Source organism: Phoca vitulina, unplaced genomic scaffold (genome assembly GCF_004348235.1).
Source record: "Phoca vitulina isolate PV1807 unplaced genomic scaffold, GSC_HSeal_1.0 scaffold38, whole genome shotgun sequence".
Classification (NCBI taxonomy): Eukaryota; Metazoa; Chordata; class Mammalia; order Carnivora; family Phocidae; genus Phoca; species Phoca vitulina.
In genome coordinates, this window is record NW_022589741.1 from 16,669,109 (window position 1) to 16,691,117 (window position 22,009).

Genomic DNA, 22,009 nt, shown 5'->3' on the forward strand with positions numbered 1-22,009 from the left:
GCCACGGCCTCTCGGCTGCCCAGGCTCTGCTCTGACCCGTCCCCACCGCACTCTGATGGGACAATTTACTCCTCCTTGGCATCTAGGGTGTCCCCTCCGGACGGCCAAGCGGAAGAGCTGATGGAGTGCGTTAGTATCGAGGACCAGGCCTGTGCAGGCCTCCCCGTTGCCATGGCAACCCGAGGTTGGTGGAGGAGGATCTGCTCCCGCGGCGCCCCCTCCCATTCACGCAGCGGACGTGACACGTGCGGCAGGGTCACGTGTTGTTGTTGGGCCGTGAAAGCTGCTTCCGGGTCAATGCAGGACACTGGGCTCCGGCGGCCAGAGTGGGGGACGAGGTGAAGCGGAGCCGGGCCGGGGCCGGCCGGGACCAGGCCGGAGGCTGAGCGGCTGCGACGGCAGTGGCCGGGAGGGGGGAGGAGAGGCGCAGCCCGAGGAGCCGCCGCAGCAGCTCCCCCGCCTCCCGGGCTGAGGGGTGAGTGGAGCCCGGGCCCGCCGGCTCCGCCGGCTTCTCGAGGCCCCAAGCGCTCCCCTCCGGAGCCGAGGCGCGGAGGGCCGTTTCTGCTGGGGCGCAGTGTGGGGAAACGCGGGGAAGAACTCGGAGCGGGACGAGGCCTACCTGGGAGGAAGGGAGGGATGGGCCACCTGCCCGCGGCTGGAGGGAGAATGGGGCCTGGCCTGGCTGGGGAGGCGCAGGGAGGGCCCTGGGCTGGGAGGAGGCGGAGGGCCTGGCGGGTGGGGGGGGGGGGGGTAGAGGACATGTCCCCAGGGAGGTTTGGTGGGGAAGGGAGCTGGCGGGCATTTCCAGGCTCTTGGGACACTAGGCCTGCTCCTTCCAGGCGGCTGATGAAAGGATGCGTTAGTTTAAGACGGGCTTTTGGGAGAATCGTTTTGCCCTCAAGTTGGGAGACGCTGAGAGTGAGGGGATTGGAGTAAGATGGGGCCTGGGAGGAGTACCTTGTCCTGGGATCTGGGAAGGGGGCAGTGTAAGGGTCCTGTGTGGAGCTTCATTCTTTGTTGAGAACGGGGAGTGCAGAGTTCTAGATCCTCTCCCAGGAAGACATCTGGGAATTGATGAAGCGAGAAGATTTCATACTGTCTTCTCTTGAAACAGTGATTTTAGAAGTTGTAGTTAAGGAAAGTTGGTTGGAAGAGTTCAACTGTTGACAGCCAGTTGAGGAAGGAGGAGCTCTAGTCTGAAGGTTGCTCAGTTACGGGGAGCTTGTAGGCACCGCCTAGGGCTGTTGTTTGGGGAAGTTAGCAACCCTTTTAGGTCCAGACACAGGCTTAGCTGGGGCTGTCCCTGTTCTTTTTACGCTGCCCTGGAGCTCTTAAATTGGTTTCCAAGAGGCCATCTTGAGCAAAGAGATTACGTGTAGGTGCTGAGGACTAATGAAAACACTCAGCCTTTGGGTCCTGAGGCATTAGAACTAGATCTCTAGGGTAAGAGCTTTCAGACTTTTTTTTTTTTTTTAATCATGCCCCATGTTAAGAAGTACTTTTTACATTATCATCTAGTACATACCTATATATGAATGAAAAGTTTCACAGAGCACTGTTTACCCTTATTACATGTGATGCGTTCTGATAATTTCTATTATGTTCCATTCTCTTTCATTAAAAATGCTGACTGAAATCCACTAAATTGATTTGTGGGTCACAGGTTGCACTTTGAAAAACGCTGTGTCCTAGGCACATTTCTTTGGCTTCAGTTAGTGTTCTCATGTTGTATGCTTCTAAAGAGCCAGGATGATTATAAGGAGATGGGTTTGGGTGGGGGTGCAACTGACTGCTTTGTTTGTTTACATATTTATGACGTAGCATATTTGGCATTTTGGAACATAATCTTAATCTTTGATATCTTAATCTGGCCTGATTATTTTATGAAATTTTTGAAGTGTATGCTTTAATTTTCTCTATCCTTTGCCATGTGAAAGAAAATGAGAGGCCTAATTCCATTTAGTTGACTTATCCCTACAATATACTTAAGGTAATTTTAATATTATAGTGTTGTAAATATACACTGATTTGCTTTTCTGCTATTTAAAAACTCTCAAGCTGAAACCTAAACTCTTCTTATTCCAATAATATATAGTTTAATAATTCTACGTAATTAAAGATAAAGGTTCATGGCTTTAGTATATATTTTAAACTTAATCATAAACCTAAGTGTAACTTTGAGTCAGTTAACATCTAATTCCCCCCGTGATGTTTTCATCTGTTTATAAAATAGATTAGGTCTTTATATGAACAGTATTATAATGAACATTAATAAGTATTGGTGAACAAAGTGAGAGACCTTCATGAATTTGCTATGTTTAAAAGTCTTTTTAAAGATTGTCATCCAGCCTATTGTTACATGATGTTGAGTGTCAAGTAATGTTGCCTGATTTCAGTAGGTAAATTTATAGGATATGTATTTAAGACCAGTTTATTGGTGTTAATTCTTGTTGAGGATGCCTTCATATTATTTGGGACATGGAATTCCAAGTCATAGCCATCAGGAAAGAATTACCCAAATTAAACTTCATCATTGGGGCCATATTCTTGATGAGATGCCTTATGAAAGTATTTTTAATTATCTTCAAACTTTGTGTGTTGTAAATTATATATTTATTGACTATATCTTGGGTACTGGTGAGAGGATCTATGTTGGCATGTATCAGCCATCCTTTAAAAATTATCTTTTTATCAGGTGAATATTTGTTTTGAAATCTTTAGCTTTAAAGAATGTTTAAAAGCTTTCTTTTTGTGGTAGTTGCTTGGAACATGAAGGAAGAATCTCATTAATTTCGTTTTTCTGGGAATCATGTGTACCTGTCAATAAACAGTTGTGGAGAACTTACCCTGAGTGATTGTGTGTGCTTTTTTATAGTTTTCATTTTTTCTCTTGAACCTCAGACTCTTAGGTATGTCCACCTATAGCAGGCTCTTTTCTCCTAATTTTTGCTTCCAAACTGCTGTGGGTTTGGAAATTAGATGCTTATATTTGTTAGAACTTTGTGTAAGATAAGATTATGCAGCTCTGAATAATGTTCTTTCTATTGTATATGTATATATGTTTATTATATATACACAAATACTCTTTTTAGTGTATGAACTATGTGATATGTATTTTGGCTGGTCAGAGGCCTATTTACTGACCTCTTAATTGTGGGCTGTGTTTTAAGTGAACTCTTTATATACTTAGTCTAATTAGCTATATAAGAAAAAGTTCTAAAAAGTAACATGAAACTGACAGTGATACAGTTTGGACTTTGAGAGTGAAGCAATCAGCTGTGATTGTTGCCTTTGCCCTACATGCCTGAGTCATTAAGAGTTGCTGTTCCTTCCTTTCCAGTCGTTTTCGTTACCCTCTCCTGACTTTCATTTTTTTGAGATTAGAGTGCTAACAGCCTCACTATTGCCATTGTTTGTTATTCTCGTTCTACTTGATCTTGCATAGCTTCATCAGAGTACTCTTCCAAAGAACAACACCCGAATTTATCATTTCTCTCCTCAAAAACCATTAACTTCCTAGTGCCAGCACTGAATAAAGCCCATACTGTTTAGGTTGACATTGATGGTATTCTAGAGCCTCTATTTTTTTTCCTGACATTGTTTTTCCATCCTAACTTCAGATCCTCTGTTCCTGCCAAGCTGTCTGCTCATTGTACTTTCTTTTGTAACATTATTCCTGAAAGTCTGGGAAATGTGTTCTTCATGAATTCCTACTCATCATTTTATTACAGATGACCCTTCTTCCTTAAAGTCTTTCTTGCCTGTACTATCTACATTACTTTTCCTACATTGCTTTGTATTATTTGTATATGTTGTTTGTACCCCTGTTAGATTGTAAATTCATAGAGGACAGGAGGCTCAACCTCTAATCTTTAGGACACCTAGCACAGGGTTTATCAGAGTTCATGGACCAAGTGAATCAGAATTGACTGAATTTATGGTGAAAATTGCAGGTCTCTGAAAATTCCACCCTCGACTTAGTAAATCAGAATCTTGGGATTTGCCTAGGTGGATCTTCTGTACAGTAAAATTTGAGAATTACTTACCTAGCATTATGCTTTACATTGCAGTAGGTACACACAGTTTTTGAGCTGTCCCATTTGTCTGGACTTCTTTCTCAGCATTCATAATAATAATAATGACAATTTGTTGACTACTTACTGCATGCCAGATACAACTAGATGCTTTAAAAACGTCATTTAATCTTCACAGTGACTAATGACTACAAAATAGCTATTAATAGTTCCATTTTACAAATGAGAAGGCAGGCATAAAGAGGTAAGTAACTTGTTCAAATTCCAGTGCAGATCTGTGATTGAACTTAGGCCTAACTGAAGCCCCGTGCTCTTACAGTGCTCTTCTAAAAACAGATTTGAACAAGATGACACACTTCCAAAACTCCAGACTGTGGCTTTGTGAAACTTTTACTAATAATTCATTAATGGCCCTTAGGAATGTGATCTATTACTGGCACTGTTAAGAAAAGGATAATTTAAAAGTTCTGAGATTAATGCTCTTCCGGTGATTTTCTTAATTCCTCTTTCGATTTTGTCATACTCATCACCAGTATACTTGATTTTCATTTCACGGCCAGAAGGTGTTACATCAAAGTAAAATTCACTCTTTAATTCATTCGGCAAATATTTGTTGCCCTGTGCCAGATATTCCTGCATGTCACACTGAGCTGGACCTACAAATCTTTACCTTTGTGGGACTTAGGTTCTGGTGGAAAGGGACTGAAGCCCTAAATTAACATATAGTGGAAAGTGCCATAAAGAATGAGAGAGGCTGGAGTGATTGATGGTAGCAGTGGGGCTATTTTTGATGGGTTGGTCAGAGGCAGCCTTGTCGAGAAGGTAACATTTATGTTTAAATTTGAGGCTTGGATGCTGAGATGAAGCCAGCAAAACCGAGAGCCAGGTAAAAGGCATTCCTGTGAGAATGTCTTAGGAGGGAATCAGCCTGGCAAGTTTTGAAAAGTAGAAAACCATGCTGGCTGAAACCTAGTGGGTGGGAGGAGGTGAGGTCAGAGAGGTGAGCAGAGAACAGATTGGAGGGAGCCCTGAAGACCCCGATAGAGATTGGGTTTCATTCTAAGTGTGAAGGGAACGAAGCCTTTGGAGAACTTAAAGGACATGATTTGGCTTAGTATTTTGAAAAGATCCCTTGGCTTCGTTGTGGAGGATGCGTTGTATAGTCGTGAGAGACCAGGAAGGGAGCTATCGCAGCAGTCCCAGTGAGAGGATGGAGGCTTCAACCAGAGTAAAGTAATGGAGATGGAAGAGTTGGGTTTGAGAGATACTGTTGATAAACCTTGCTGATTAATTATTGCATGAGGGTGTGAGAGGAAGAGAGAAACCAAATACAGCTCCAAAGGTGGGGACTGGTGGAGGAAGAACAGGCTTGAAGAGGGAAATAAGAGTTCTGTTTTTGCCCTCTGTGTGCCTCTCCCTGATAATACATCTCTGCCCTCCAAGGATACCACAACCCTGAATTTTGGGTTTGTTACTCTCTGACTTTTCTTCATAGTTTGTATTACATATGTATGAGACCCTAAACAATACGATGATTAATATTCTGTTTTTGAATTTTGTATAAGTGGAATTGTACTATATATATATATATATATATATATATATATAATTGTGATTATTTTATCCTTTCAACAGTGTTTTTTTTTTAAAAAAATACAAGTTTCATGTATACAGGTTTATAATTCACATCTGCATACACTACAGAGTGGTCACTACCATAAGTCTAGTTGCCATCCATCACCAGTCAGTTGACCTCCTTCATCTATCTCACTCCCCAGAGCCACCTTTCCCCTCTGATAACCATCATTCTATCCTCAGTATCTATGAGTTTATTTTTGTTGTATTTTGTTTGTTCATTTGTTTTGTTTTTTAGATTCCACTTTTGAGTGAAATCATATGGTGCTTGTCTGACTTATTTCACTTAGCATAATACCCTTACAGTCTATCCATATTGTTGCAGATGGCAAGATGTCATTCTTTTTTATGCTGAGTACTAGTCCATTGTATGAATATACCACATCATCTTTATGCATCTACCTATCGATGGACAGTTAGGTTGTTTCCATATCTTGACTGTTGTAAATAACGCTGTAGTGAACATAGGGGTGCATATCTTTTTGAATTAGTGTTTTTGTATTCTTTGGATAAATACCCAAAAGTGGGATATAGCTGGGTCATATGGTGGTTCTATTCTTAATATTTTGAGGAATGTCCATACTGTTTTCCACAGTGGCTGCGTCAATTTACAATCCCACCAGCAGTATACAAGGGTTCCCTTTTCTCCACATCCTCGCCAACACTTGTTTCTTTGCTTTTTGATAATAGCCATTTTAACAGGTGTTAAATGATATCTCATTTTGGGTTTTGATTTGCATTTCCCTAATAGTGATGGTGAGCGTTCATGTGCCTATTGGCCATATGTATGTCTTCTTTGGAGAAATATTTATTTTGATGCCCTGCCCATTTTTTAATCGGGTTGTTTGGATTTTTTTTGTTGTTAAGTTGTATGAGTTCTTTGTATATTTTGGGTATTAACCCCTTATCAGATATGTGGTTTGTAAATATCTTCTCCCACTCAGTAGGTTGCCTTTTGTTTTGATGATGGTTTCCTTCACTGTGCATAAGCACATTAGTTTGACGTAGTCCCATTTGTTTATTTTTGTTTTTGTTTCCCTTACCTTTGGAGTCAGATCCACAAAGATTTTGCTAAGACTGAGGTCAAGGAGCTTACCATTTATGTTTTCATCTAGGAATTTTATGGTTTCAGGTCTCACATTCAAGCCTTTAATCCATTTTGAGTTAATTTTGTGTATGGTATAGGATAGTGATACAGTTTTTTTCTTTTGCATGTGGCTGTTCAGTTTTCCCAACACCATTTATTGAAGACGGTCCTCCATTGTACACTCCTGTTGTAGATTAATTGTCCATATCTGTGTGGGTTTATTTCTGGGCTCTCAGTTCTGATCTGTGTGTCTGTTTTTGTACCAGTACCACACTTAAAAAAATTGGAGTATAATTAATGTACAGTGTTATAATAGTTTCAAATGTACAATACAGTGATTCTATAATTCTTTACATTTCTCGGTGCTCCTCAAGATAAGTACCCTTAATCCCCTTTATCTATACCATACTGTTTTGATTGTTGTAGCTTTATAGTCTAGTTTGAAATCAGGTAGCATGATACTTCCAGCTTTCTTCTTTCTCAAGATTGTTTTGGCTGTTCCAGGTTTTTTATAGTTCCATACAAATTTTAGAATAATTTGTTTTAGTTCTGTGAAGCATGCCAATGGAATTTTGATAAGTATTGCATTGAATCTGTATTACTTTGGGTAGTGTGGACATTTTAACAATCTGAATTCTTCCAATCCATGAGCATGGAATATGCTTCCATGTATTTGTGTCTTCAATTTCTTGATTTTAAAAGTCATTCATTTTGATTAGAAAACCATAGAGAACTACCAATTGTTAATTTCCATTGCTCTGTAACATTTCATTTATGAGTATAATGTAATTTATCCCATTACCTGTTCTTGGATATAAGGGCCTTTTTCGGGCCAGGATTTTCCAAAATTTCACGCAGTATTGTTGTGGACATTCTTGTGCTTGTTTCCTGGTGCACATATTACAAGTCCCCATAGATTTTACACTGAGAAGTAGAATTGCTATATTACAGGGTACATGCATCTTCAACTTCACTAGACAATGATAAAGTGTTTTCCAAGGTATTCATACCAGTTTTTATTAAGGTATTTGTATTCCCACTAGCAGTGAAAGAGTTTCTGTTCTACATTTTCTCTGACACTTTGGTATTATCAGAATTTTTAAGTTTTTTTTTTTTTTTTAAGATTTTATTTATTCATTTAACAGAGAAAGCAAGAGAGAGAGAGAGAGCACGCACAAGCAGGGGGAGCGGCAGGCAGAGGGAGAGGGAGAAACAGGCTACCCGCTGAGCAGGGAGCCCAATGTGGGTCTCGATCCCAGGACCCCAGGATCATGACCCAAGCCAAAGGCAGATGCCCAACCGACTGAGCCACCCAGCTGCCCCAAAGTTTTTTAAGTTTTGCTGATTTATATAAAGTAGTATTTTACTGAGGTTTTCATTTTCACTTCTGAATATTATTAAATTTTAACATCTTTTACATATATTAGTCATTTGAATTTTATCTTCTATTAAATACTGTTCATGTCTTTTGTCATTTTTCTATTGGATTGTTTGCCTTTTTCTTATTATTTTTAGTTCTCCGTATTAGTTACATGTGTTGGGAGCATCTTTTTCCTGTTTCTGGTTTGTAGTTTTTCATGTTTAATGTCTTTTGATCAAAATTTTTTTATTTTTCTTGTTGATTTTTCCTTAATGGATTCTTTTTGTTTTGTTTATGAAATATTTCCCTAAATGAAGATCTTAAAGCTCTTCTCCTATTAGAGAAAAAATAACTATCTTCTTCTCATAGGGATAAAGTTTGACTTTCGCATTTTATTGGGAGTTGAGTTTTTCTGTGTTGTGAGGTGACGATTCACTTTCCTTTTCCCAGATTGATAATCACTTGTCCCAAGACCAGTTACTGAAGTTTACCTTTTTCCTACTGATGTCTTTGCCATTTGCTGCCATATTCATATGGGCCTGTTTGTGGGCTGTCTTTTCTATTCCATTGATTCCCCCCACCCCATTGTTTAACAAAGTACAGTCGGTTCTTGATTCTTGTTTTTTATGGTACTTATGTAAAGTTGCCATGAACACTGAATGAGTGAATATGGAACCATTGCTCCTACAGGAGATACAAGGTTAGGTTCCTGCCAGCTTCTGATCATAACATTTTTGTCAACTGATTGCTACATTTTTTTTTAACTTTTTTTTTTTACTTCTTTTTTTTTTTGAAGATTTTATTTATTTGACAGAGAGAGACAGCGAGAGAGGGAACACAAGCAGGGGGAGTGGAAGAGGGAGAAGCAGGCCTCCCACCGAGCAGGGAGCCCTATGTGGGGCTCAATCCCAGGACCCTGGGATCATGACCTGAGCTGAAGGCAGATGCTTAACGACTGAGCCACCCAGGAGCCCCTTTTTTTTACATTTTTGTATGTGTGTCTGTTTAAAGACGCGTTATTCAATATATACTGTTGGGTTATTAACTGAATTCAGAGTGGATAGCACTGATAGTTCATGCCGCAGTAAATCTTATCTAACATGGATTTTCTCCATATGGCATACCACAGGCTTCTTGTGCGTAAGAAGACTAGGCAGCACTTCCGCAGTTCACTTTGGAGCCGTTTTCAGTAGTGAATTCACCAACCAAAAACACACAAAAAATGTGAAAAACATGGCACTAAATCACGAAAAGGGCACTTGTTTACAGTAGGAGAGCTGACGCAGGATGACAGAGTGCGGCCCTGTTCTATCTCAGCGGGAAGCATGCACGTTGGACACCTCAAATTAGTATCTACAAATAACTAGGAACATGCTGCAAGTACTGATTTTGGGGTTAGAAACAAATTTTATGGAGTGGGCCAATTTGCAAATAATGCTGTAATAATGACGCTCGATTATACTATGAAATCTCGTGAGAAGCAGTTTTTCAGGACACCATTACCTTCAGCACTTTTTTTCCCTCTTTCATGCTTACACATGTCTTTATAACATTTTAAGAGAATAACTTACGCATGTCTTTATAACATTTTAAGAGAATAACTTAATGCAATGGATCTCTCAGATACTAAGTTCTGATTGCTAAATGCCATTGTCTCAATAAAAACACTTTTTGTTAGAGAATATTTTTATTTATAATCTCAGTATCATTATTTAGTTCATAGATAAATGAATTTTAGGAAAGAATTGCAGCCCTTAAAATGTTGAAAACAAGTGTAAATTATTAAACTCTTATTATTGTGACTTTTGTGTGAGGATCATATTTTCTCATAGGCACTCTTAGTAACTTAGGGCGTAAGTTTTGTAAAGGCAAGTGCCCTTTGGAGGTTTTTAAAATGTTAATTTTAAAATTAACTCTATTAATTCCTCATCCATTAGTGATATTTCTCCATGTGAACATAGGTAAAGGAGTCCAAGAAAGATAAATGAAGATTGTATACTTCATAAATCAAACCTCTCACAAAATGCATTTATTGAGACTTGGCTAGTTTATCCCTTACTCACCATTTAAGTTTTTTTTTTTTTTTTTTTTTTTTATTCATGAGAGACAGAGAGAGAGAGAGAGGGAGGCAGAGGGAGAAGCAGACTTCCCGCGGAGCAGGGAGCCCGATGCGGGACTTGATCCCAGGACTCTGGGATCATGACCTGAGCCGAAGGCAGACGCTTAACCATCTGAGCCACCCAGGCGCCCTCACCATTTAAGATTCTTAAGTGAATTGTTGGTGTTAATTTGATAAGTGTGCTGAGAGAGTAATAACCAGAAATTTTGGGCTTCACCTATGTTCATCTTTTTTTACATACACAGCATATATTTTATTCCTTAATTTTTTGAAATATTTTTATTGTGGTAAAATATAAAATGTACCATTTAAGCAACATTTTTAAGTGTATAGTTCAGTGGCATGAAGTACATTCATGGTGCCATCCCTCTCCAGAACTTTTGCATGTTCCCAAACTGAAACTCTGTCTTCATGAATCAGGAACTCCTTATTCCCCACTCTTCCCTAGCCCCTGGCAACCATCATTCTACTTTCTGTCTCTATGAATTTGGCTACTCCAGCTACCTCATATAAGCATAACCATATGGTATTTGTCTTTTTATATCTGGTTTCTTTCACTTAACATTGTCTTCAAAGTTCATTCATGTGTCACAATTTCTTTCCTTTTCAAAGCTAAATAATATTCCATCATATGGATAGACCACATTTTCCTTATCCACTCATCCATCCATGGGTAGTGGGGTCATTTTCATCTTTTGGCTGTTGTGAATAATGCTGCTATGAACATTGGTGTACAAGTCTTCCCAAGTCCAAGCTTTCAGTTTTTTTATATATCTACAAGTAGGATTGCTGGATCATACCGTAATTACAGGCTTAATTTTTTGAGGAACTGCCATGCTGTTTTCCACAGCAGCTATACCATTTTACATTCTCACCAGAAAGGCACGTATATTCATCTTTAGTTACTGAACAGTGCCTATTGTTCTGAAGTATGGCAGAAATCATTAGCTTTTGTGTATGAAATGTAAAGTATATGGATACTAAAATAATCGGTATTAAATTTGTTGTGGCTATAGTTTTTGCAGAAGAATTTAACTTGTGCTAGGTAGCAAGTATTTCTGACTGCTCGATTCATTTCTCTATCATTTCATCTCTTATTTTTGGAATCTCCATGGAGAGGTACACATAATTATGCATTTCAGTGGTAGCTACAAAGCATTTTTGTTCACAAGTACTCAGATCTCCGAGTTTATTAATAAACCTGCTTTTTTTTATTTTGTAAAATACATTTGATATACACACTCAGAAGTGATTAGAAAACTCATTGATTAGCACATTTATGGAGTGCCAATTATATGCAAAATTCCAGCCCTTGATAGATACAAAGAAGCATTATGGTATGGTCATTTCCCTCAAGATCTATACAGTCTAAGGCCATGAGACACAAACACGTGAAAATCACATCACTGTGCACAGTTCAAATGATAATGGCATGTGGGACAAAAATGATGCCATGCCAACATGTGATTGATTAATTGCCCACTGAATGTTTTAGGCAACAGATTCCATGAGCTCAGCTCAAAGGAAACAGATCATTATGGCAGGCAATATCTGAAAAGCTTTATCTGTGAAGTATATTCTGAGCAAGGTGTTGAAGAATACATAAAATTAAGTGGCACTAATTGGCATAGTCCCGGGACCAAAAAAAATTAGATCAAATCTATTTAACAAAAATATACCCCCAGGTGTATATTAATGCTCCCATGCTCCCGGGGTAGTGATGGTGGTAGTGATAGGGGTAGCAGTAGAAGCAATAGTAAATGGGTATTTATTAAGTGCTTTCTAGGTGCCAGACACTGTGCTAAACACTTTTTACCCGTTTTATCTCCATTCTTTAGCAACCCTATGAGCTATGAGCTAGGGGCTATCTCTTACCCCTTTTTATGGACAAGACTCAGAGAACCCAAGTAATTTGCCCACCACCACACAGAGTAGTGGAGTCAGTCCTGACTTACCTCCAGGCAGTTTGGTTTTAGAATGGCAGGTGTTACCCTTGGGCAATACCTCCATGACACTAAATGTGAAGGGGCTAGTGAATTTTTTTTTTTTTTAATGACTTGTAAACTTTGCAACTTCTCTGTGTGGCTGATGTTTAACATTCTGGTAATCCCTGGTTATGAGCCAGAATGGTTTGTAAACAACTCTAGAAGGTTGCATGCAGAGTAGTGAACTAGTAGTTTGTTCCTAGTAAGGTCTTGTTTTAACTTGATAACTTCTGTAGGTGTTCAGGAGGAGAGATAATGGGGGTAATCTCTTCTGTAAACAGCTGAGTAATGACCTTAAACTTGTGTATTCACAGCTGAAAGATAGCCTGCGTATATGATTTTCTTCTAATGAAAACTACTCTGTTCAAGAAACTAATATCCGGGCGCCTGGGTGGCTCAGATGGTTAAGCATCTGCCTTCGGCTCAGGTCATGATCCCGGGGTCCTGGAATCGACTCCCGCATCAGGCTCCCTGCTCAGAAGGGGGCCTGCTTCTTCCTCTCCCTCCGCTGCTCCCCCTGCTTGTGTTCTTTCACTCTCTCTGTCAAATAAATAAATAAAATCTTTAAAAAAAAAAAAAGAGAGAGACTAATATCCATTGCTTTTTGGTGAGAACAGGAAGTTGATAATTTTTTTTTTTTTTTTTAATTTTTTTTTAAGATTTTATTTATTTGCGAGAGAGACAATGAGAGACAGAGAGCATGAGAGGGAGGAGGGCCAGAGGGAGAAGCAGACTCCCTGCTGAGCAGGGACCCTGATGTGGGACTCGATCCCGGGACTCCAGGATCATGACCTGAGCCGAAGGCAGTCGCTTAACCAACTGAGCCACCCAGGCGCCCAGGAAGTTGATAATTTTTGCGCCTTTGGTGACTAGACCAGTCAGTCCTGCTACTTAGTTTTGTGGTTCGGGTACATTGATATGGTTATAAGAGGTGTTTTGGCTGTAAAGGTTTTCAGTTATTTTAATAAGTTGTATTTCTATGATTTGTGTGTGATGCCATATACTGTTGACATGAAATATTCTTGTTTTTAGTAAAGATAGCATGCATGACTCAACAGAGTAGGGGTACAAAAAGTATGACTTAGCATGCTGATTGGGCCATGGAAACCCAAACAAGTCACCACAGTTTAGTGTCCTGTGAACAGAGATAAGTATTAGTTTGTCTATTTCAGAAGGTGGTTATGGAAATTACTAGGCTTTAAAAGATTGTGAATCTCGGTGTGGGGACACTTGGCTTTTGGGGAACTTCAACTCAAGAATAAATGTATCTACCTCTTGAATTTTGAGTGAGTGCAACATTAAAGCCTTGAGATTTTCCCAAATGGAATCTGGCCGCATAGAAAGGTAGGGCTGGATGCAAATTTGTTGGTGAAGGAGTCGAGAGGGGAAATTAAGAGGGGAACTCTCCTTAGAAGCCATTGAAGTAAAGGGTATAGTGAATGTTAAACTTTTTTCATTGTTCTTGTGATTGCTGAAAGTGTATGGAAAGTGCTTTTTTTTTTTTTTTTTTTTTTTTTATTTCAGAATGCCTGATTTCATAGGATATAGACAACTCACTTAAGCCAACATTTCTGGACAGTAAGAAGCTGTGCAAATCAAGAAAGAAGTGCTTAGAAATATTTTCACATAAGGAGGTACTTAAGTCTAAATAGCAGTATTTTCTTTTTTATGTATGTGTTTATTTTTATTTTATTTTTTAAATAGCAGTGTTTTCTTAACTTTTGTCTTCTCAAATACTTTTCCATCAAAATCATAAAATTCGTGGGCTAGAGCATTCAGATCAGAAATTTCAAGTGCTGTGTTTACATCTAGTAGACCCTGGGCATGACAGGAAGTCACGTTTGCTAACGTGCTGTTGTAGATGAGAAAACAGACTCTTTGTCCAACATCAGACGTGCTGCATGTACAGTGTAGTTCTTTAGTAGATGATACAGACAGCTCTGAAGTCCTACCTGCCCATAGCATAGAGTCACAGTTTTATGCACATCTTTGGTACCACTAATAATAATGAAGTAAATGAATCTGGGTTAGATATTTCAATGTCTGTCATGCTCTTAAGGTGAAGCCAAGTGCTGTGCTAAGTGAAGAGAGTAGCAGTGCCCTACTAAAAAAGCATAATCCCAAGGACCGACCAAGAGTCAGAATTCACATTTCATTTGGCAATGTTGGGTTTGTTTGGGGGTTTTTTGCTGTTTTTTTTTTTTTTTAATCGTCTACCAAGAAGAGTTGATGTGCCACATTATTACACTTGGATGTAGTTTAGTGTACAGCTGAGACTGAGAAACAGGGTGGTTCAGAGTAGGGTGTGAAATTGTGGTGGCATGGTGTGTTCTGATAATGGATTTATCAGCTACAGTCAAGTTGGGGACTTGGAATGCCCAGAGTAAATTTATGAATTACTGAACTGTAATTCTACAGACTAATTCTGAAGCTTTATAGTTTATTTTCCTTATTTTTCATCCAAAGAAGCCATCCACTTAGGTGTATTAAATAATGGTCAGGGGAGGTTAAGTAAGATAAAATTGCAGGTATACATACTGTATGATAAATGAAAGTAGAAGTCATACAGGATGACACTGTCTAGCTTAATGATATTGCCTTGGACAGTGTCCCTGAAGTGTTTTTATGGGTGAGATAGCTGCCATTTATGACTTTAGCTGCAAAAGCTTGTTAATGGAATACTTTACAAACTTTAAAAATGATTATTATGTAGATATGTATTTACTGATATAGAAAGTTTTTCATGAGCTATTTAGCAAAAAGGCAGGTTACACAAGGACCTAAAAGTGAATCAGTTTTGTTTAAAAAAAAATGTATCATGGAATATTATGCAGCCATCAAAGGGAATGAGATCTTGCCATTTGCAACGACGTGGATGGAACTGGAGGGTGTTATGCTGAACGAAATAAGTCAATCAGAGAAAGACATGTATCATATGACCTCACTGATAATGAGGAATTCTTAATCTCAGGAAACAAACTGAGGGTTGCTGGAGTGGGGGGTGGGGTGGGAGGGATGAGGTGGCTGGGTGATAGACATTGGGGAGGTTATGTGCTATGGTGAGCGCTGTGAATTGTGCAAGACTGTTGAATCATAGATCTGTACCTCTGAAACAAATAATGCAATATATGTTAAGAAAAAAAAAAAAAGAAGATAGTAGGAGGGGAAGAATGAAGGGGGCGAAATCAGACGGGGAGACGAACCATGAGAGACTATGGACTCTAAGAAACAAACGGAGGGTTCTAGAGGGGTGGGGGGATGGGTTAGCCTGGTGATGGGTATTAAAGAAGGCACGTTCTGCATGGAGCACTGGGTGTTATGCACAAACAATGAATCATGGAACACTACATCAAAAACTAATGATGTAATGTATGGTGATTAACATAACAATAAAAAAAGTTTAAAAAAAAATGTATCTACATAGCATGGAAAAATGGCCCAGAAAAAACACACACCATTAGGTGCATCCTCAGGCTTAACCTACTTGCTAAATCTGTTGACCAAAGCTTCCTGGTTTGGCTGTGGCTCTAAATATGCTATGATATGCTTCAGATATGAAAAGCTTTTGGTAACACTTAGTTATATGCTTAGCTCACCTAATAAAAAGGGAAACTATACCTAAATGAAAACTATATGGGGTTATAGGTTTTTTGCTAATTTTCAATTGGAAATTTTAAAAAATTCAGAATGTCTATCACTTGTATTTTTTAAAACATTTAGAAAGAAGCTTATTTTTTTTATTATGTTAATCACCATACATCACATCATTAGTTTTTGATGTAGTGTTCCGTGATTGTTTGCATATAACACCCAGTGCTCCATGCAGAACGTGCCCTCTTTAATACCCATCCCCAGGCTAACCCATCCTCCCACCCCACCCCCCCAGAACTCTCAGTTTGTTTCTCAGAGTCCATAGTCTCTCATGGTTTGTCTCCCCCTCCGATTTCCCCCCTTCATTCTTCCCTTCCTTCTATCTTCTTCTTCTTCTTCTTTTTTTTTTTAGCATATAATGTATTATTTGTTTCAGAGGTACAGGTCTGTGATTCAATAGTCTTACACAATTCACAGCGCTCACCATAGCACATAACCTCCCCAGTGTCTACCACCCAGCCACCCCATCCCTCCCACCCCCCACGACTCCAGCAACCCTCAGTTTGTTTCCTGAGATTAAGAATTCCTCATATCAGTGAGGTCATATGATACATGTCTTTCTCTGATTGACTTATTTTGCTCACCATAATACCCTCCAGTTCCATCCACATCATTGCAAATGGCAAGATTTCATTCCTTTTGATGGCTGCATAATATTCCATTGTATATATATACCACATCTTCTTTATCCATTCATCTGTCGATGGACATCTTGGCTCTTTCCATAGTTTGGTTATTGTGGACATTGCTGCTATAAACATTGGGGTACACGTACCCCTTCGGATCCCTACATTTGTATCTTTGGGGTAAATACCCAGAAGTGCAATTGCTGGATCGTATGGTAGCTCTATTTGCAGCTTTTTGAGGAACCTCCATACTGTTTTCCAGAGTGGCTGCACCAGCTTGCATTCTCACCAACAGTGTAGGAGGGTTCCCCTTTCTCTGCATCCCCACCAACATCTGTCATTTCCTGACTTGTTAATTTTAGCCATTCTGACTGGTGTGAGGTGATATTTCATTGAGGTTTTGATTTGGATTTCCCTGATGCTAAGTGATGTTGAGCAATTTTTCATGTGTCTGTTGGCCATTTGGATGTCTTCTTTGGAAAAATGTCTGTTCATGTCTTCTGCCCATTTCTTGATTGGATTATTTGTTCTTTGGGTGTTGAGTTTAATAAGTTCTTTATAGATTTTTGATACTAGCCCTTTATCTGATATGCCATTTGCAAATATCTTCTCCCATTCTGTCGGTTGTCTTTTGGTTTTGTTAACTATTTCCTTTGATGTGCAAAAGCTTTTTATCTTGATGAAGTCCCAATAGTTCATTTTTGCCCTTGCTTCCCTTGCCTTTGGCGATGTTTCTAGGAAGAAGTTGCTGCGGCTGAGGTCGAAGAGGTTGCTGCCTGTGTTTTCCTCTAGGATTTTGATGGACTCCTGTCTCACATTTAGGTCTTTCATCCATTTTGAGTCTATTTTTGTGTGTGGTGTAAGGAAATGGTCCAGTTTCATTCTTCTGCATGTGGCTGTCCAATTTTCCCAACACCATTTGTTGAAGAGACTGTCTTTTTTCCATTGGACATTCTTTCCTGCTTTGTCGAAGATTAGTTGACCATAGAGTTGAGGGTCCATTTGTGGGCTCTCTATTCTGTTCCATTGATCTATGTGTCTGTTTTTGTGCCAGTACCATACTGTCTTGATGATGACAGCTTTGTAATAGAGCTTGAAGTCCGGAATTGTGATGCTGCCAGCTTTGCTTTCAACATTCCTGTGGCTCTTTGGGGTCTTTTCTGGTTCCATACAGATTTTAGGATTATTTGTTCCATTTCTTTGAAAAAAGTGGATGGTATTTTGATGGGGATTGCTTTGAATGTGTAGATTGCTCTAGGTAGCATTGCCATCTTCACAATATTTCTTCTTCCAATCCATGAGCATGGAACGTTTTTCCATTTCTTTGTGTCTTCCTCAATTTCTTTTATGAGTATTTTGTAGTTTTCTGAGTACAGATTCTTTTCCTCTTTGGTTAGATTTATTCCCAGGTATCTTGTGGTTTTGGGTGCAGTTGTAAATGGGATAGACTCCTTAATTTCTCTTTCTTCTGTCTTGTTGCTGTATAGGAATGCCACTGATTTCTGTGCATTGATTTTATATCCTGCCACTTTACTGAATTCCTGTATGAGTTCTAGCAGTTTTGGGGTGGAGTCTTTTGGGTTTTCCACATAAAGTATCATATCATCTGCAAACAGTGAGAGTTTGACTTCTTTGCTGATTTGGATGCCTTTTATTTCTTTTTGTTGTCTGACTGCTGTGGCTAGGACTTCTAGTACTATGTTAAATAGCAGTGGTGATAGTGGACATCCCTGCTGTGTTCCTGACCTTAGGGGGAAAGCTCTCAGTTTTTCCCAATGAGAATGATATTCGCTGTGGGTTTTTCATAGATGGCTTTTATGATATTGAGGTATGTACCCTCTATCCCTATACTCTGAAGAGTTTTGATCAAGAAAGGATGCTGTACTTTGTCAAATGCTTTTTCTGCATATTGAGAGGATCACATGGTTCTTGTTCTTTCTTTTATTAATGTATTGTATCACATTGATTGATTTGCGGATGTTGAACCAACCTTGCAGCCCAGGGATAAATCCCACTTGGTCGTGGTGAATAATCCTTTTAATGTACTGTTGGATTCTATTGGCTAGTATTTTGGTGAGAATTTTTGCATCCATGTTCATCAAGGATATTGGTCTATAATTCTCCTTTTGGATGGGGTCTTTGGTTTGGGGATCAAGGTAATGGTGGCCTCATAAAACAAGTTTGGAAGTTTTCCTTCCATTTCTATTTTTTGGAACAGTTTCAGAAGAATAGGTATTAATTCTTCTTGAAATGTTCGGTAGAATTCCCCTGGGAAGCCATCTGGCCCTGGGCTTTTGTTTGTTGGGAGATTTCTGATGCCTGCTTCAATTTCCTTAGTGGTTATAGGTCTATTCAGGTTTTCTGTTTCTTCCTGAACTTTCTTCAGTTTTGGTAGTTGATACATGTCTAGGAATGCATCCATTTCTTCCAGATTATCTAATTTGCTGGCTTAGAGTTGCTCATAATATGTTCTTAAAATTGTTTGTATTTCTTTGGTGTTGGTTGTGATCTCTCCTCTTTCATTCATGATTTTGTTGATTTGGGTCATTTCTCTTTTCTTTTTGATAAGTCTGGCCAGGGGTTTATCAATCTTGTTAATTCTTTCAAAGAACCAGCTCCTAGTTTCGTTGATCTGTTCTACTGTTCTTTTGGTTTCTATTTCATTGATTTCTGCTCTGATCTTTATTATTTCTCTTCTCCTGCTGGGTTTAGGCTTTATTTGCTGTTCTTTCTCCAGCTCCTTTAGGTGTAGGGTTAGGTTGTGTATTTGAGACCTTTCTTGTTTCTTGAGAAAGGCTTGGATTGCTATATACTTTCCTCTTAGGCCTGCCTTTGCTGTATCCCAAAGATTTTGAATAGTTGTGTTTTCATTTTCATTGGTCTCCATGAATTTTTTTAATTCTTCTTTAATTTCCTGGTTGACCCATTCATTCTTCAGTAGGATGCTCTTTAGCCTCCATGTATTTGAGTTCTTTCCGACTTTCCTCTTGTGATTGAGTTCTAGTTTCAAAGCACTGTGGTATGAAAATATGCAGGGAATGATCCCAGTCTTTTGGTACCGGTTGAGACCTGATTTGTGACCTAGGATGTGATCGATTCTGGAGAATGTTCCATGGACACTAGAGAAGAATGTGTATTCTGTTGCTTTGGGAAGGAATGTTCTGAATATATCTGTGAAGTCCATTTGGTCCAGTGTATCATTAAAAGTCTTTATTTCCTTGTTGATCTTTTGTTTAGATGATCTGTCCATTTCAGTGAGGGCGGTGTTAAAGTCCCCCACTATTACTGTATTGTTGTCGATGTGTTTCTTTGCTTTTGTTATTAATTGGCTTATATAATTAGCTGCTCCCATGTTAGGGGCATAGATATTTACAATTATTAGATCTTCTTGTTGGATAGACCCTTTAAGTATGATATAGTGTCCTTCCTCATCTCTTATTATAGTCTTTGGTTTAAAATCTAATTTGTCTGAGATGTATGGTGATTAACATAACAATAAAAAATTTTTTTAAAAATCTAATTTGTCTGATATAAGGATTGCCACCCCAGCTTTCTTTTGGTGTCCATTAGCATGGTAAATGGTTTTGCACTCCCTCACTTTCAATCTGGAGGTGTCTTTGGGTCTAAAATGAGTCTCTTGCAGACAGCATATCGATGGGTCTTGTTTTTTTATCCAATCTGATACCTGTGTCTTTTGATTGGGGCATTTAGCCCATTTACATTCAGGGTAACTATTGAAAGATAGGAATTTAGTGCCATTGTATTGCCTGTAAGGTGACTCTTACTGTATATTGTCTGTGTTCCTTTCTGGTCTCTGTTGCTTTTAGGCTCTCTCTTTGCTTAGAGGAGCCCTTTCTATATTTCTTGTAGGGCTGGTTTTGTGTTTGCAAATTCCTTTAGTTTTTGTTTGTCCTGGAAGCTTTTTATCTCTCCTTCTATTTTCAATGACAGCCTAGCTGGATATAGTGTTCTTGGCTGCATATTTTTCTCATTTAGTGCTCTGAATATATCCTGCCAGTCCTTTCTGGCCTGCCAGGTCTCTGTGGATAGGTCTGTTGCCAATCTAATGTTTCTACCGTTGTCAGTTACAGATCTCTTCTCTCGAGCTGCTTTCAGGATTTTCTCTTTGTCTCTGAGACTCGTAAGTTTTACTATTAGATGTCGGGGTGTTGACCTATTTTTATTGATTTTGAGGGTGGTTCTCTGTGCCTCCTGGATTTTGATGCCTGTTTCCTTCCCCAAATTAGGGAAGTTCTCTGCTATGATTTGCTCCAATATACCTTCTGCCCCTCTCTCTCTTTCTTCTTCTTCTGGGATCCCAATTATTCTAATATTGTTTCATCTTATGGTATCACTTATCTCTCGAATTCTGCCCTCGTGGTCCAGTAGTTGTTTATCTCTCTTTTTCTCAGCTTCTTTATTTTCCATCATTTGGTCTTCTATATCACTAATTCTCTCTTCTGCCTCATTTATCCTAGCAGTTAGAGCCTCCATTTTTGATTGCACATTATTAATAGCCTTTTTTAGACTTGGTTAGATTTTAGTACTTTTATTTTTCCAGAAAGGGTTTCTCTAATATCTTCCATGCTTTTTTCAAGCCCAGCTAATATCTTTCAAATCATCATTCTGAACTCTAGTTCCGACATCTTACTAATGTCCCTATTGTTTAGGTCCCTGGCAGTCAGTAGTGCCTCTTGTTCTTTTTTTTGAGGTGATTTTTTCTGTCTTGTCATTTTGTCCAGAGGAGAATAGATGAGTGAGAGAACAAAATGCTAACAGGGTAACAACATCCCCCTGAAAATATACACTAAACAAATCAGAAGAGACCTGAAACTGGGGGAATAGAAAGGGAAAGAAAGAAAAAAGAAAAAAAAAAAAAAAAGAAAAAGAAAAATATAAAAACAAACAAACAAACAAACAAAAAAACCAGACCAGAATATGATCAGATATGATCAGGCTGGTGCATAGATCAGTGCCACACACTAGATTTTGGGCATATTTTGGTCTGTTAGAAGAAAGTGCCTCCCAAAATTTTAAAGAAAGAAAAACTTATATATGTACAAAAATAAGGATTAATACAATGAAGGGATGGAATATGACTGTAATGAAAATTATAAAAGATTTTATAAAAGGAATTGATAAGATAAGAAGTTCGTTGAAAAAAGAAGATGATTTAAAAAAAAAAAGGGAGAGAATGTGATCAGGCAGGAGACTAGAACAAAGCCATACACTAGAGATTAAGGGTATATTTTGGTCTGTTAGAAGAAACGGTATCCCAAAATTTTAAAGAGAGAACAACTTATATATATATATACCAAAAATAAGGTTAACTACTATGAAGGGATAGAATATGACTCTAAAAATGAAAAATAAAAAAGATTTTCTAAAAAAGGGATTGATAAGATGTTGGTTGAAAAAGGGAAAAAGAAAAATTCAAAAAAAGAAAAGAAAAAGGAAGTTAAAAAAAAATTAACTTTGAAAGACTGAAGAATCATGGTAAAAAAGCCATGGA

At 38.7% G+C, this 22,009-nt stretch overlaps 1 protein-coding gene across 2 annotated transcripts in view; it reads left to right on the forward strand.

Moving 5' to 3' along the window:
* The first annotated feature begins 276 nt into the window (after positions 1 to 276).
* Positions 277 to 22,009, forward strand: part of TBCEL (tubulin folding cofactor E like) — an 89,266-nt gene continuing 67,533 nt past the window's right edge. The window contains exons 1-2 of one of the 2 annotated variants that reach the window (XM_032427781.1): positions 277 to 475; positions 13,745 to 13,854. The gene's annotated coding sequence lies outside the window, so the exon portion shown is untranslated. The remainder of the gene's footprint in view (positions 476 to 13,744; positions 13,855 to 22,009) is intronic. The other variant, XM_032427782.1, reaches the window with a different exon arrangement.